Source organism: Macaca fascicularis, chromosome 2 (assembly GCF_037993035.2).
Source record: "Macaca fascicularis isolate 582-1 chromosome 2, T2T-MFA8v1.1".
Taxonomy (NCBI): Eukaryota; Metazoa; Chordata; class Mammalia; order Primates; family Cercopithecidae; genus Macaca; species Macaca fascicularis.
Window position 1 is genome coordinate 190,545,590 of NC_088376.1, and position 14,442 is coordinate 190,560,031.

Sequence of the window (14,442 nt, forward strand, 5' to 3'; positions counted from 1 at the left end):
TGCTGAGGCATGGCTAATCAGAAAGGACACTTCATGCATATTATGGACCCACTGTGATAATAAAATTGGAATCAAATTGCCTACACAAACCACTTGAGACACTCTGCATCTTTAATTTTTAAAGTTATGAAGACACTTGACACAGAAGGGGATCAATTATCACTAGTTTTCGTGCAAATACTTACTTAAGCAATGCTGTGTGTCAGAGTCAGTAGGAAAATTGCAGGCTTGCAGCCACGTAATGGCAACTAATTACACTATTCCTGGGCCCCTTTTCAATGGTCTCAGTTGGCAGTAGTGGTCGTGGCTGACTTATTTTGATTAAATTTCAAGGAGTCTAAAGTTATGATAAATTTATGTATTTGCTAAAACTGGTTTGGATCATAAGACCACCAAAAAAACAACAGAACAAAAGGGAATCCTCCAGTTAATTTGTTAGATACTCAAATCCTTGAGATGAGTAGTGTGGTACCATTTAATAATGGAATAGAGGTTTTCAGTATGGCATAGAAGCAGATTCCAGATCACAGTGACCCCTCCCTCTTTCATTGGGCAATCTTGAACATACACATTTAGAAAGATGGGAATTTATACTGCTCCACCCTATATGGGACAGTTAATAGAGCACTTTATGTTAATAAAGTAAATGGAGTGCTTTACTTTCTGTTAGTAACAGTTTTGAGAGTCTGGTCAGGCACTGGTATTATTTCGAATTATCAAGCCTAGTTCAAGTTTTCTTTTTTATTATACTAAGGTTAATCAGCTGATTTAGTAGAAACATCGCTACTCTCCTTTTTGGTTCCACCCCACAAAGTATTGAGAGATAAATATTATCTCCATAATGAAAAGTCTGTCAACAAAACAACTACTCTAATAGACAAGGAGACTGAACTTCATTTTTGAGTTCAGGAAAACAAATCATTAGAATCTAAATGAGGGTTGTCAGACTTGTGGTAACAATAAAAATAAATAAACCTCATTTATTGCCTCTATTGCCTACATCTCCTTTACTTTGTTGCCTTTATGAAAACTGCCTAAGTAGACATGACATTGAACACTGAGTATTTCTTCCTGTCTTATTTCTATTTCTTTTCTCTGGGCAATTTGCCCTTAAGAAATGAATTTAGTACTGGCGAATTAATTTATTTCTGTTCAACTGAATATACTGTTTTATTGTATATTTTAAAATTAATTTCTTACATACAAAAATAAATTGATTGCAGCCAGGCACAGTGGCTCATGCCTGTAATCCTAGCACTTTGGGAGGTCAAGGTGAGTGGATCACCTGAGCTCAGGAGTTCAAGACCAGCCTGGCCAACATGATGAAACCTCGTCTCTATTAAAAATACAAAAGTTAGTCGGACATGATGGCAGGTGCTTGTAATCCCCGCTATTCGGGAGGCTGAGACGGGAGAATCATTTGAACCTGGGAGGCGGAGGTTGCAATGAGCCGAGATCGCGCCACTGCACTCCAGCCTGGGTGGCTGAGCAAGACTCTGTCTTAAATAAATAGATAAATAGATTGTATGCTATTTTCTTCATCTCTTCCAAAGAATATCATCTTTACAGTAAAGAAAGCTTTGCTTATGAAAGAAGCTCTAAGCCATTTAAAACAGTAAAATGTGTGTGTTCTCAGCCTGTGTGGCCACCTGTCACCGTTTGTATGGAGGGTAGGCATGACGCACTGACCTCCATTAGGTGTAGTGATTATGATTCCAAAAGTGAAAAGAGGTTATTTTCAGCACTATATATGCCACCAAGAAGCTCACATTTTGATGTCCACTCCTTGTTTTGCTGGCTTGAATCTACTAGCATAATATTGTTTTGTATTCAGTCCATAAAAACATATTCACACATTTAACATACTAAATGTGTCAAGAAATGCATAAATATACATTCAGAACCTCCTCGTCCTTTTTTTTAACTTTTCTGAAGATTTTATTTCTTTCTAAAACATATATTAGGAAAAGAATGTTTGTATAATGCTGGGTAATACCTGGCACACGATTGAGTAAGTGATTCCACTCTGGTGCCCTCAAATCCACACAGAGTCTGAGAAAGTAGGATTGAAAAGCTACTGTGTTCTATTGATACTGGACCAATATGGTTAGCAGAAGAAGTAGTTTTCTTTCTTTTATTCGCTTCGTGGTCTACTTGAGGATGGGAGGCTGTTAGCAGTGGGATAGGAACTAACAGCATTACATGCTACAGAAAGCAATTGCCTGAGCAATTTTCCTAAGCCAGAGCCAAAGCAAAGCAAATGCAATACTCCCCCTCACCTCCGTGTTGGCCACTTGAGAGTGGAGCTACACCGTGATCTCCACAGGGCAAATTCCATGACAGAAACTGGATGCTGTGGCCAATTGCTTGGCGACATGGGTCTGCCACAAGTATGGAATTTAAATATTGAATACTACATACATTTTTTTTCTTTCTGGGGCCCAACAAAAATAAAGAATTTTAACTACACAGGTGCATTTGTTTCATTTCACTGAAAAAAAAAAAAAAAAAAAAAAAACCACCTTCTAGCCAAAGAAAGATGCACAATTTTATTTGGAAACACTACTATCATATGTTTTTGGTATTTTAATATGAAGTCCAATGGAACAGTCGCCAAAAATCCCATCTTAAAATCATTCAATCAGTGTTATGCCCTTTAGCTGAAATAGGAACAAAGCATTCCCTAAGATCTGTTCATTGAATGTTGAGTGTTTCTTCCCCCCTTTTAGAATGTTATATATTTCAAAAAACTATCTCCTCACTTCTAGAGAGATAAGAGAAAAACGAAATGAAAAAGTTCAACTGCCAGCTAAAGCTTTTACAGATAACATTTAAAGCAACTGCATTTCCCATAGCCCATGCCTAAAAATATAACTGAATTGTATTCGTTGAATTCCAAAGGTTCGAAGTACATATAACCAATATGCATTAAGAAAGTAACTACCTGCCGTTAACTTTCTTATTTTGCTTCTAGTTTTGGATAAAATTTTATTGTTTAAATTTCAATTTCAAAGCAACATAATCATGGTAGCCATTTATTTTGTTTTTTTAATATAAAATTAGCCTTTTTATATCTTGAAATCATTCAGGTTTATTTTCTTCTATTTGAATTTTTTATATATAATATAAAAGCATAGGATAGAGTTGACCAATCAATGAGGTTAATTAAAAGATTATGTATTTTTTATTTTATGAACTTATGGACTCTTAAAACCAGAAAATAATCTTAGTGATTATCTAATATAACTCATTCATTTTTTTAGATGAAAAAAATCCTGGGTTCAGAGGAAATGAATGATTTACTTAGAATCACATGGCTAGTACATGGCAAAGTTGATACTAGAATGCTTAGACTTTTCATCCTAAAATATTTTTGTTCTACAAGCCCCCTAATGGAATAAAGAATAAAACAGAGTGCTAATCACATGATAGGCATGTGGGTGCTTAGGACAAATCAGGGAAAACTGAAATAAAGGAAAAGTGCCTTAAAATGGTTGTTTTGGTCAGGGTTCTAACAGGAAATATATGACATGCTCAAACTGAAATAATTGCAAGAGAGTTTAATCAATACTTATCAAGGTATGGGCAGGGTATAAAGAAATGACAAGAGATATTTCTAGAGTCCAGGGCTAGAAATCACTAAGCTATTATTATTCCTGGGCCTAACCTGAAGAAGGTAATATGGTTTCTGAAAGCCAAAGAGAGGGCTCTGTATAGAATTCTACTTTGACACACTTTCTGACTTTTGATCAAGATGCAGAGTCAACCTGAGGTGATCCTACAGGGAAGGAGGCAGGGGAATGGACTCAATGACCTTTCTCCTCTTCCTCTGATCTCTTGTAGCAAGCATCCTGCCTAAGCTCATTGGAGGTTAAAAGGACCTCTTGATATACAGGTCAGTCTCCCTGAATAAGTAGCAGGGTGAAGGGCAAAGGACGGATCCTGTTAAAGAAAAAATTATTCAGGACATATTAAAGACGATAAGACCGACTTTATTCAAAGAGTTGGGGGAACATGGTGACAGGTATAGAGACCACTGCAAGGAGATTTTGCATTGCGGGAAAGAGATTGGACTCAACTCCAAATACAGCATGGGCAAGTGGAATTTTTAGTGAAAGAACCAGGTGGGGGTCATGGATGGAAAATTACAAAGAGGAAACATCAAGGTAAAGGTGGATTCCAGTTAAACCAACCTAGCAGGACTCTTGTTGAAAGCAGGCTAGCTCAATCAAGCGTCACCTAAAGAATGGTGGAGGATGAAGAGCCTAATCAGATATTGAGGGTGATCCAATATCAGGAACAGGGGGTTCTTACTAAACTGACTTAGCAAGCTTCTTGCTAAAACTGGATTTTACAAAGAAGTAAACAGATAGGCTGGTAGAAGGTTCAGAAGCTTGACTAAACTTTAGTCACACAAATGATGTTTTTCCATCTAAACAAGTACATGAAGGCAGAGGGGTGATATTTGGACAAAGGAAGAAATAGAATAAAAGTTCAAAGAGAAGAAGACATCAACTTAAGAATTAGGGGCAAAAAAGTATTAACACGGCACAAGAGGAAGAACAACCCAGAATGACAGACTTGTATGGATAATAATAGGTTATAAAGTCATGTTTCTAGAAAGAAAAAAAGAGTAAATGGAGAGGAAAAGGAAAGACTGAAGCTTAAAGAGGGAAGGTTGCCTGTAATCCCAGCACTTTGGGAGGCCGAGACGGGCGGATCACGAGGTCAGGAGACCGAGACCATTCTGGCTAACACGGTGAAACCCCGTCTCTACTAAAAACTACAAAAAACTAGCCGGGCGAGGTGGTGGGCGCCTGTAGTCCCAGCTACTCGGGAGGCTGAGGCAGGAGAATGGCGAGAACCCGGGAGGCGGAGCTTGCAGTGAGCTGAGATCTGGCCACTGCACTCCAGCCCAGGCAACAGAGTGAGACTCCGTCTCAAAAAAAAAAAAAAAAAAAAGAGGGAAGGTTGAAGGAGTGAAGTGTTAAACAGACTCAAGTTTAAATTAAAAAATGCTATTTTCATGTAAACCTATTCCAATTGGGCCTGGGCTAGAGGAAGAGTTTTCCTAGACAGCACTGATCTAACACGTAACATATATATTGCATTAACCATATGAGTTGCATGTGAATATTGAGGATTTTCTTATTACTGCAGTCTCTGAAATATATTCACTTTTAATCTGAAATCCTTTTAATTTGCAGGGCTGGAACAGGAGACTTTTGCAGAATTTCCATTGGTGTTATCTGACTTTCTCACCATTTCACTGAATTTCTGCATTGACTCTGTCTACTAGCAGCCCCACACCTTTCCTGGACAATTGTCTATGAGCCTCTTCCCCAAAACTATCCGTTACACAGGCCATGCACATTCTAAACCATCCCTCCTTCAACTTTTTTTTTTTCCGATATTGTTCTCTCTTGTTTCCAGTTACTTAAAATTTCATTTCTTCCAAAGAGACCCTCAAGTTATATGCAAACCAAAGAAAAGAAATATACCAAGTATGTGGAACTTGTCTCCCACTATTATCAGAAAGGAATTGAATCTACCTCCATCTGCTAGAAGACTTCATGTGTGTCTCTGCCCTTGTGTCATACCCAGCAGCCCTCCCTTTTCACCATCAAGTATTAACTTCTTTCCAGATTTCTTTGCCAAAGCATTGACTTCTTTCACTAGCACATTTACAAAACTCCAAATGAAATAATTTTGTTTAAAACAATTTAGAATTATGCTATCATTTGCCTACAGTTCTTATATTCTTTGAAATTTCATTGATCCCTCTAAGCCTGAGCTCCTTCATCTAGATAAAGTAAATAACAGCTAAAATCATACGAGATAATGCATGTAAAGTGCTGATCACAGTGCTGCAAATAATAAAAGCTCTTTAAATGTTAACTATTATTATTATTGCTTTCTAAATGGCTGTCTGTGATGGGCTGATGATTTATTGTGAAAGACGGTAATGAAGCAAGCTAAGGGGTCAAGGCTACTCTACCAAGGATGAAAATAAAAGAACAAAGCTGCCCCATTACAATCCCTTGGTGTCAATGAGTAAGATATTCTCTAATGACAAGCTGATCTTTTTCTCAGAAATGGAATACATTTATCTCCATAAGTCAAATTGGCCAGTCTAGAATAAAGTTACTTTTTTCAATGGTGACCTTATTTTTCTAGAATTTGTACTTAATGAATCATATTTTGGGGCATTTAATTTAATCTTGAACAAAAAACTAATAAAAATATTGCAGAGGCTAGTTTTATAGATATTTTTAAATACTTGAGAAATAGTTTTGCAAATGGATCACCAAAATGCATGATGGTCATGGAAAGCCTTCCTGCGCTATGAGCATACAGTCTAGGTAAGAATATAGGTAAATTGTCTGAAGTGAAAAATTTGATTCTGACACTGAACTAGGATTGACAGAACCACATAAAAAAAACACAAATTAAACCCGCTATAGATTATACATGACTTTGGGAGGCCGAGACGGGCGGATCACGAGGTCAGGAGATCGAGACCATCCTGGCTAACACGGTGAAACCCCGTCTCTAATAAAAAATACAAAAAAAAAAAAACTAGCCGGGCGAGGTGGCGGGTGCCTGTAGTCCCAGCTACTCGGGAGGCTGAGGCAGGAGAATGGTGTGAACCCGGGAGGCGGAGCTTGCAGTGAGCCGAGATCTGGCCATTGCACTCCAGCCTGGGTGACACAGCAAGACTCCGTCTCAAAAAAAAAAAAAAAAAAAAAAAAAAGATTATACATGAGATCATTAGGACATAGCGTTAAATAATTAAAGATGGCCCTTTAATTTTAAATTGGTTTGAATGTGAAAATATACAGAAGCAATGTCACAAACACCTTGTACCCACCACTCAGATTTAATAAACATTTTAATACATTTTCTTTAGATAATTGTGAGAAGACATCAAAAAATGAAGGTTTGATCAAAGTCCTTTTTGAACAACCTAATTGATTCTATTCCATGCCATCATCCCCCTTACATTCTGGATATAATCACTGTTCTGAAGTTGAAGTGCATACTTCCCATCCTTGTTTTTATACTCTTTGTGTACAAATATATAGTATACTCTTTATGTACAAATATATATATGTGTGTGTCTATACACACCATATATTATTTTACGTTTCCAAACTTGAAATAACAGGTAACATATTGTATAAATTCTTAAGAGATTGCTTTTTTCTCTCAACATTTTTGTATTGATTTTCATTATTCATGTGACTGCTGTATATAAACGTATCCAATTTTAATAATAGACATTTAGGTTGTCTCTAGTTTTTTTTACCATAAACAACGTTACATTGAACAGTTCTGCATATTTTCTTGTGCACATATGCAAGAGTTTTTCTGAAGTAAATTCTGAAACACTTAGAATCAGAATGCTGGATCCTGGTCAACTTAACTAGATATTGCCAAATTGCTCTCAAAATTTGCATCAATTTATACAACCACTACCAACATACAAGAGTTCCCTTTATTCTATATTCGCACAAGCACGTGGTGCTGCCAGAATTTTCTAAATGTTAATTGTTTTGGTGAACATAAAATCAAATAACATTGTTTAGATTTTATTTAAAAGTCAAAGTTAAAATAAATTTTCAAATAAACGTCTTCCAAGCAGTCAGTTACTGGGTTACGAATGTGATGTAGCTTAACAAATTTCCATTTCACCCATTTTGTACCTATGTGGAATGTTATGATGTATGATATCTACAAGTTGCCAAAAGAATGGCAAAAAAAAAAAAAAAGACATAGTAGATTGCCCCTCTTTCAAAAGCAAGGAAAGACAGTTACCCCATCCCATTTTTCTCATCGTCAAAAGAGCTCACTTAATAAATCAGATTTTTAAGCTAATTTACACTTTTATAAATATTAGCTTCCTTGGAAATCCTTCTGTTTGCTTCTTCATTCTCTCCTCCTCCCCCTCACATCTTTTTTTGCCCTGTGTTCTTCTTTTTTCCTTCTTCTTAAGAAAAGCCCATTTGAATACACTCAGTTGCGAAGTTGGACTAGTTAGCTACTTAAGACATGGCAAAGATTATAACGTCCCACTGAGATTTTGCAAGTGAGTCTTTTTCATTAATACAGCAGCAGGATTTGAGGATTTTATTAACTCCCCATTTAGAGCCTGATAATCCTAACAAACCTATCTTTCTCCTAAAAGACTTACTTTATCTCCTCATTCATATTTCCATGGTAGTAGCAGCACAACCTGTTCTGAATTAAATTTTCTGCAAAGGGTATCTTAGCTTCTAAGGTTAGTCCCTAGGAGATAAGTTTTTGTTTTATAATTTAATGAAAATTTCTATAAGATACCATACACTTGCTACAAGAACTGAAGACTATTAACTAATAGGCCTCCGTTTCATTGTCATTGTTGCAATTCAAATAATCATATAGGTTGTGTATGCATATGGTCATAATTTTATTTAAATAATGATAGTTCCCCAGAGTTAATCTTATTTTGAAAATTATAAAGAAGACATAAGCTCTTGTGAAATCATCAGAATTAATTCTTTAAGTAAGCAGTCTATATTATTATTCATTTCATAAGGCCTTATATTTGACTTTTGTGAATTATGTTTTAATGACTTCTCAAAAAACAAAGAGCAATAGTATTAAATACTCTGACCAATATTTGAATACAAATGATATACTGCTCAATAACAAATGATACTTAATATTATTTTTCATTATAAAAAAAGATTGCACGTATTTCAAGGCCTTAACCAAAATAACCTAACTCAACCTATTTATACTAATTCATCTTCTGTTATTCTTCTACATATATCCTACACCTCAGTCAAATTTTCTTACTGATTCCTTAACTTCTATTCATCAGATTATTCCATGCTTTTCTCCCTCTGCATCATGAACCATACTATCTTTATATGAACACTTTTACATTTGTTTCTTGTTGCTTATTTAACAACTAGTCACAAATTTAGTGTCTTAGAATAACACAAATTTATTATCTTCCATTTTTGTAGGCTAGAAGTCTAACACGGGTTTCACTGGGCGAAAATCGAGGTGTATTTAGAGCTATGCTCTTTTTTCAGCTTCTAGGGGCCACCTCTAATGCCTAGTTTGTGGTTCCATTCTGCCATCGTCAAAGCCTTCAAGGTTACATCTTGCCGACCATTCTTCTGTAGTCATATCTCCCTGCTTCTTACCACACTAGAAAAAGATCTCCAATTTTAAAGACCTATACAATTAGATTAGGTCCACTATGATAATCCAGGATAATCTTATCTCAAGGTTCTTAATGTAATCACATCTGCGAAGTTCCTTTTGCCATCTATGATAATATAGATGGGTTTGAGAGATTAGCACACAGATACCTTTGCAGATGATTCTGCCTACCACACCTTGCTCCTATTGCTACCACCTACCAAAATTTCCCGCAGCATTAGATTACGTAGTGAGTGGCTCACACTAACAAGGATCATTCAGCTCAACCTTCCATTTTAGAAGTAAGGCCACCAGTTTCATCACTGCCAGGGAGTCGATTCTTGGCAAGTATTTGTTAAATATTGAATGAAATAACTTGCCCTTCTCTGCCTGGCTCAGAAAATAACATTCCTCTGGAGTCTTAATTATGCTACCTTGAATAGATTTCTGAGCCAAGACTTCTCTAGTATTTATTTACCTTGCCACTAGTATGTAATTTACCATTGTTTGAAACAAGGACAGATGTTACTTTTCTACTCTCAAATATTCATTATATGCTTCATTTTGTGACGCTTCTATTACATGATATTCATTATATAATAATGTTTTATACTTTTTGCTTTTTGATTCCTCAAGTATTCATTCTGTTGTGCATTCTGTGTAATTTCTGGGAGGTATTTTGCTAATCTTGGTCAGTTCTATGCCTCAAGGCAAGATTCAGATTCCCCAGTTCATTTTTCTTTCTGAACTCGCCTTCGTAATTCACTTCACTGGAAAGCACAGGAGGTGAGGATACCTCATTTAGGGGCAGGTTTTCCATCTCTCCTTCTTGTCCAGCTTCGCTAATTGTAGTTGGAGTGGCAGCTCAGTTGGATTAGCACCCTGGAGCTTGCTGTCTTTGATTTGTGAAGGAGGAAGTAGGAAGCCGTACTCCAGTCTCAGGCCTGTGTGCCTGCCATATTTCTGCCAGGAAGAATCAGTTTCATTTATCATTTCCTGCCCAATGCCCAGCACCTTACCAGCATATAGTAAACACTTAATAAACATTTATCAAATGAAGAAATGTAAGGATGAATGAAAGATTGACATAAAAGTTAAACTCTTATTGGTCTGTATTTTTGTGTCCGACCTTTGGATGCAGGGGCAGAGTGAGTGAGGACTTTGGCTACCCTAGTTCTTTTCAACTGCTCCTGGATAAACATTTCTAAATATTCCTCATATTAGTGACATATGTATTTTTAGAATGTAGATGATATTTTTTTCAAATGTTTAAGTCAATAAATTGTATTCAAAATGTTAACAATAAAGCCTCAGACAACCATTTTGCTCTATGAATGAAAATAATAAAATCTTTTGTAACAGAATTCACAATAACATAATATTTCCAAACGAATTCCAAAATGCTTTCAGTCTTTATGCTTTTGAGGAATGCATCCCTCAAAAATGGCCTCATTAAAAAAACACCACCTATATCAATGTTCATGTCCTTTTAAGTTAATCTTTTGTTAAAATTATATATTTTTATTTGTCTTTCTTCTCTGACAGACCTCCTTATGTGCATCTGATACACCTTTGTACCCTTACACCTAAGATAGTTACTATTTCTGTAACAAATCATTTATGGATAAGTGAGTGGATATCTGGTTTGATATTGTTTCTTCCTCAGTTATCTATTGAGCATTAATATGTTCAAGAGACTGAAAGCTACACAAATTTTAGCACTGAGAGAGACATAAATATTCCCTGCCATCAAAGTGTAAGAATGAAGAACAACCACAAATAATGAATTATCTGTCTCCCTATATAAGGCTCCTAGTTGAAGATAAATCAAGATGTCTTTTATAGCATCTCAAGACTTCATGGCCAGACTAGCTTTCAGCTTGTAATTGTTAAGGAAAGCCTCCCGACTTTCATATCTGACATCTACGCTTTCTCTTCTCTGTCAAGACGGGACCTTTCTCTATTTCCAACAATAAGCCCCGCAGGGTGGAAAGAGTTTCATTAGTTAAGATGAAACATATACTTTGGTATATACAGCATTTAAGAATTTTTAAGTATATACGCACCCAATTTATTTTAGGATTAATTTATCTAACTGGTGTATGGATTTAAATAATTTTTGTTAATCATAAAGTTTTTGCATTCATATTAGTGGGGTCCTTCAGCATTAATATTCTCTATAACTTTAAGAGTTCAAGGACAGAGAGAAAGTATATTTTTCTTTCTTGTTCACATGATAAAACAGAAGCATGGAATTTTTAAGTATCTTATTCTAAGTCATATAATGAGTCTTGATTAAAATCACTGCTAGAAATCAAAGCTTTTTGTTCAATGGGTTCAACAATGGGCCATTCATCTTCCATAGACATTTTGCATAAGTAATAGCAGCTCAAGTTTAAGAACAATTCCAGTGGCCATAATATCTATATTCATTCTACATTAAAGCATTTAATTTTCTGTTTATGAATTCAGCATATTTCTCTGAGTTGGATGTAGTTCAGTGTTTTATTATAGGAAATCATATTTTTTCCTGTAGGTTGTCAGGAAACAGTTACCCAATTTTACTTAGTTAGAACAATGGTTCTTATCCAAAAAGCTGCTATAAGTAATGAAAATGAAATCAATTTATTGGCTCAGCTCCCAGATTAAGGATTGCTTTATGAATAAATAAAATAGTAGATGGCATCTAAGAGGGGAATGAACAATTTATGTATTATCAGGACACTTCTTACTTTTCACTTTTAGTAAAATGAAATACTTACTATCTGGACTTAAAACGCCTCAAACTGTGATGTTATTTTGGGAAAAAAAAAAGAGAGATAGGAGATATCCTAGTAATAACCATAAATAATTTAAAGGCTGGTTTTCCAAAATAATATTATATACACTAAACAATTCTAGTATTTTATGAATATAAATACTATAACACATCACCCTTATTTCATTTTCAATTTTTCTTCCTTAGTCTATTAAATTAAGGCAAACTCTTTCATATTTTATATCTTTCTAGTGATACACTAAAGAGTAAATATGACGGCTCAGATGCTTGTTCAATAAATCTCTATTTGTCAATTTTGTAGTGTTACATGAGGGATTATCAGCATTGTGACAAATTATTCTCCATCATTATTCTTGTTAATAATAGTAACTTTATAGAACTTGACAAAACTAATAAAAGATGAATAATGTCACAAGTACAGCATTCAAAGTATACTATTGTAAAGGTAGCACAAACATAAGAAATCAAAGTAGAAAATTGACAAAATTCGAAACTTCAGGGGAAAAGACAAGATGCACAGGATAGTCTTGACATACTTCTAGCTGAAATATATTTGAAGTAGAAAGAGGAAGAACAAGAATTGAGAGTGGCCCTTTCTCCCTTTCTGTAATTCTTACTAAAATCATTGTATCTTCACCTAAGATTTCACCGGACAGCTATTCCCTACTGGGCAGTAAATGTTTGTCTTCAACTCAGACCTATTTACTGAGCACCAAGCACACTTATCATCTATCTATTTCACATGCCCTCTTGTTTTTCTTAAAAATATCACTGTCATACGTTTGGCACATCGATGCCATCCTCAACTCCTCCCTTTTCCTTATCTGCCATATTCAAGCTATCACTAACTCTGTTAGTACTTTTTCTCTAAATTACCTCCTGAATATATCCACTTCTCTCCATTTCCAACTCATGCCAGTTCGAGCTGCCACCTTGGACTATTGCTTAGTCTTAACTGTCCTCCCTAATTCTACTACGGCTTTACTCCAATCCACTCGCCACATGGCAGCCATATTGATCTTTTTAAAATGTAACTATTATAATCTTATGCTCCTGCATAAAGCCATTTAGAATACAGACTTGGCTTCAAGATCATTATCTAGCCACTAAGGTATCTATCCAGCAAAATCTAACATTGTGCTTCTCCTCGCTCCCTCCTAACTACCATGATCATCTCTCAGAACCATAGCTTCACTGTGCTTCCTCCCACCACGGGTCATTTCTCATGTTCCTTCTTGTGGTTAGAATGTGCTTCACTCCTCGCTAACCTAGTCAATTCTTGTTCATCCTTCAGACTTGAACACCTTGCATTTTCACAGGAAAACTTTCTGTACTCTCCTCCTAAGGTTAAGTTACTTGATTATATCCCTTAAAGAAGTAGGTAGTCCTCTTTCATTGCACTTAATGTGTGACTCTTTCATCAATGTCTGTTTCTTCCCCTAGATCGTAAACTTATAGGCAGAGAAGGCCTCTGATTTTACTAATCATGGTAATTCCAGGATAAAGCAAGCGACTGCATATAGCAGACACTCAAAAAAAATCGGTTTAATATAACCGCCAATTAAAGTAATCAATTATAAGAAATGATTATAAAATAAAAATTATAAACAATACTGTTATCTTAAATAACACAAAAATGTGAAACAGAAATACACTTAGCAAAACATGTGAAAGACATGCACATTGAAAGCTCAAAGAAAATATATGAGACAAAAAGAAATAAATAAGTTGGTGGACTCAGTATTGTTAAGATGTTGATTCTTCCTAAATTTATCTGCAGATTCAGTTCAATCTCAATTAAAATTCCAACAAGATTTTCTTTGTAGAAATGGACAAGCTGATTTTATCATTAATATAAAAATGCAAAAGATTTTAAATAGCTGAAACAATTTTGAAAAAGAAAAAGTTAGCAAATTTATATTATCTGAAAGTGAATATGGAACACTGGCAGAGAAAGGAAAGTTCTAAATTAGATATACAGGTAAGATTAATTTATGTTCACAAATGTAGTAAGGTCATTAAACAAAATAAAAATGTTTTCACCAAATGGTGTTGGAATAACTGGAAATCATTACAAAAAACATGAAATTTGACCCTTATTTCATATCATTCTCAAAAATTACTTGAAATGGATCATAGAATTAAGTGTAATGCTAACACTATAAACTTTTAGAAAAAAAGAAATTTTTCATGATTATTGGATAAACAAAGATGTCTTAGGAAACACCATAAAAATCGATAATTGGAATTCATAAAGATCTAAAACTTCTATTATTCAAATTACACCATTAACAAAATGAAACTAGGAGAAAATTTTACATATGTGTGTATGTGTATACATGTGTGCATATGAGTGTGTATATTTAAACATATGTGCACACAAATGAACACATACGTGTAAACAGAATAAAGGACTTTTCTAACTTTTATTTTAGGTTTGAGGGTACGTTTGAAGGTTTATTACACAG

The 14,442-nt window shown here is 35.1% G+C and overlaps 1 protein-coding gene across 4 annotated transcripts in view; it reads right to left on the minus strand.

The window, feature by feature from the left end:
- Positions 1–14,442, minus strand: part of CSNK2A2IP (casein kinase 2 subunit alpha' interacting protein) — a 128,927-nt gene that overhangs the window by 57,898 nt on the left and 56,587 nt on the right. Inside the window, exon 2 of one of the 4 annotated variants that reach the window (XM_045385322.2) lies at positions 9,992–10,158. The exons of 2 other annotated variants lie outside the window; for them this stretch is intronic. The gene's annotated coding sequence lies outside the window, so the exon portion shown is untranslated. Of the gene's footprint in view, positions 1–9,948; positions 10,159–14,442 lie in introns of all 4 variants that reach the window. One more of the 4 variants, XM_045385320.2, reaches the window with a different exon arrangement.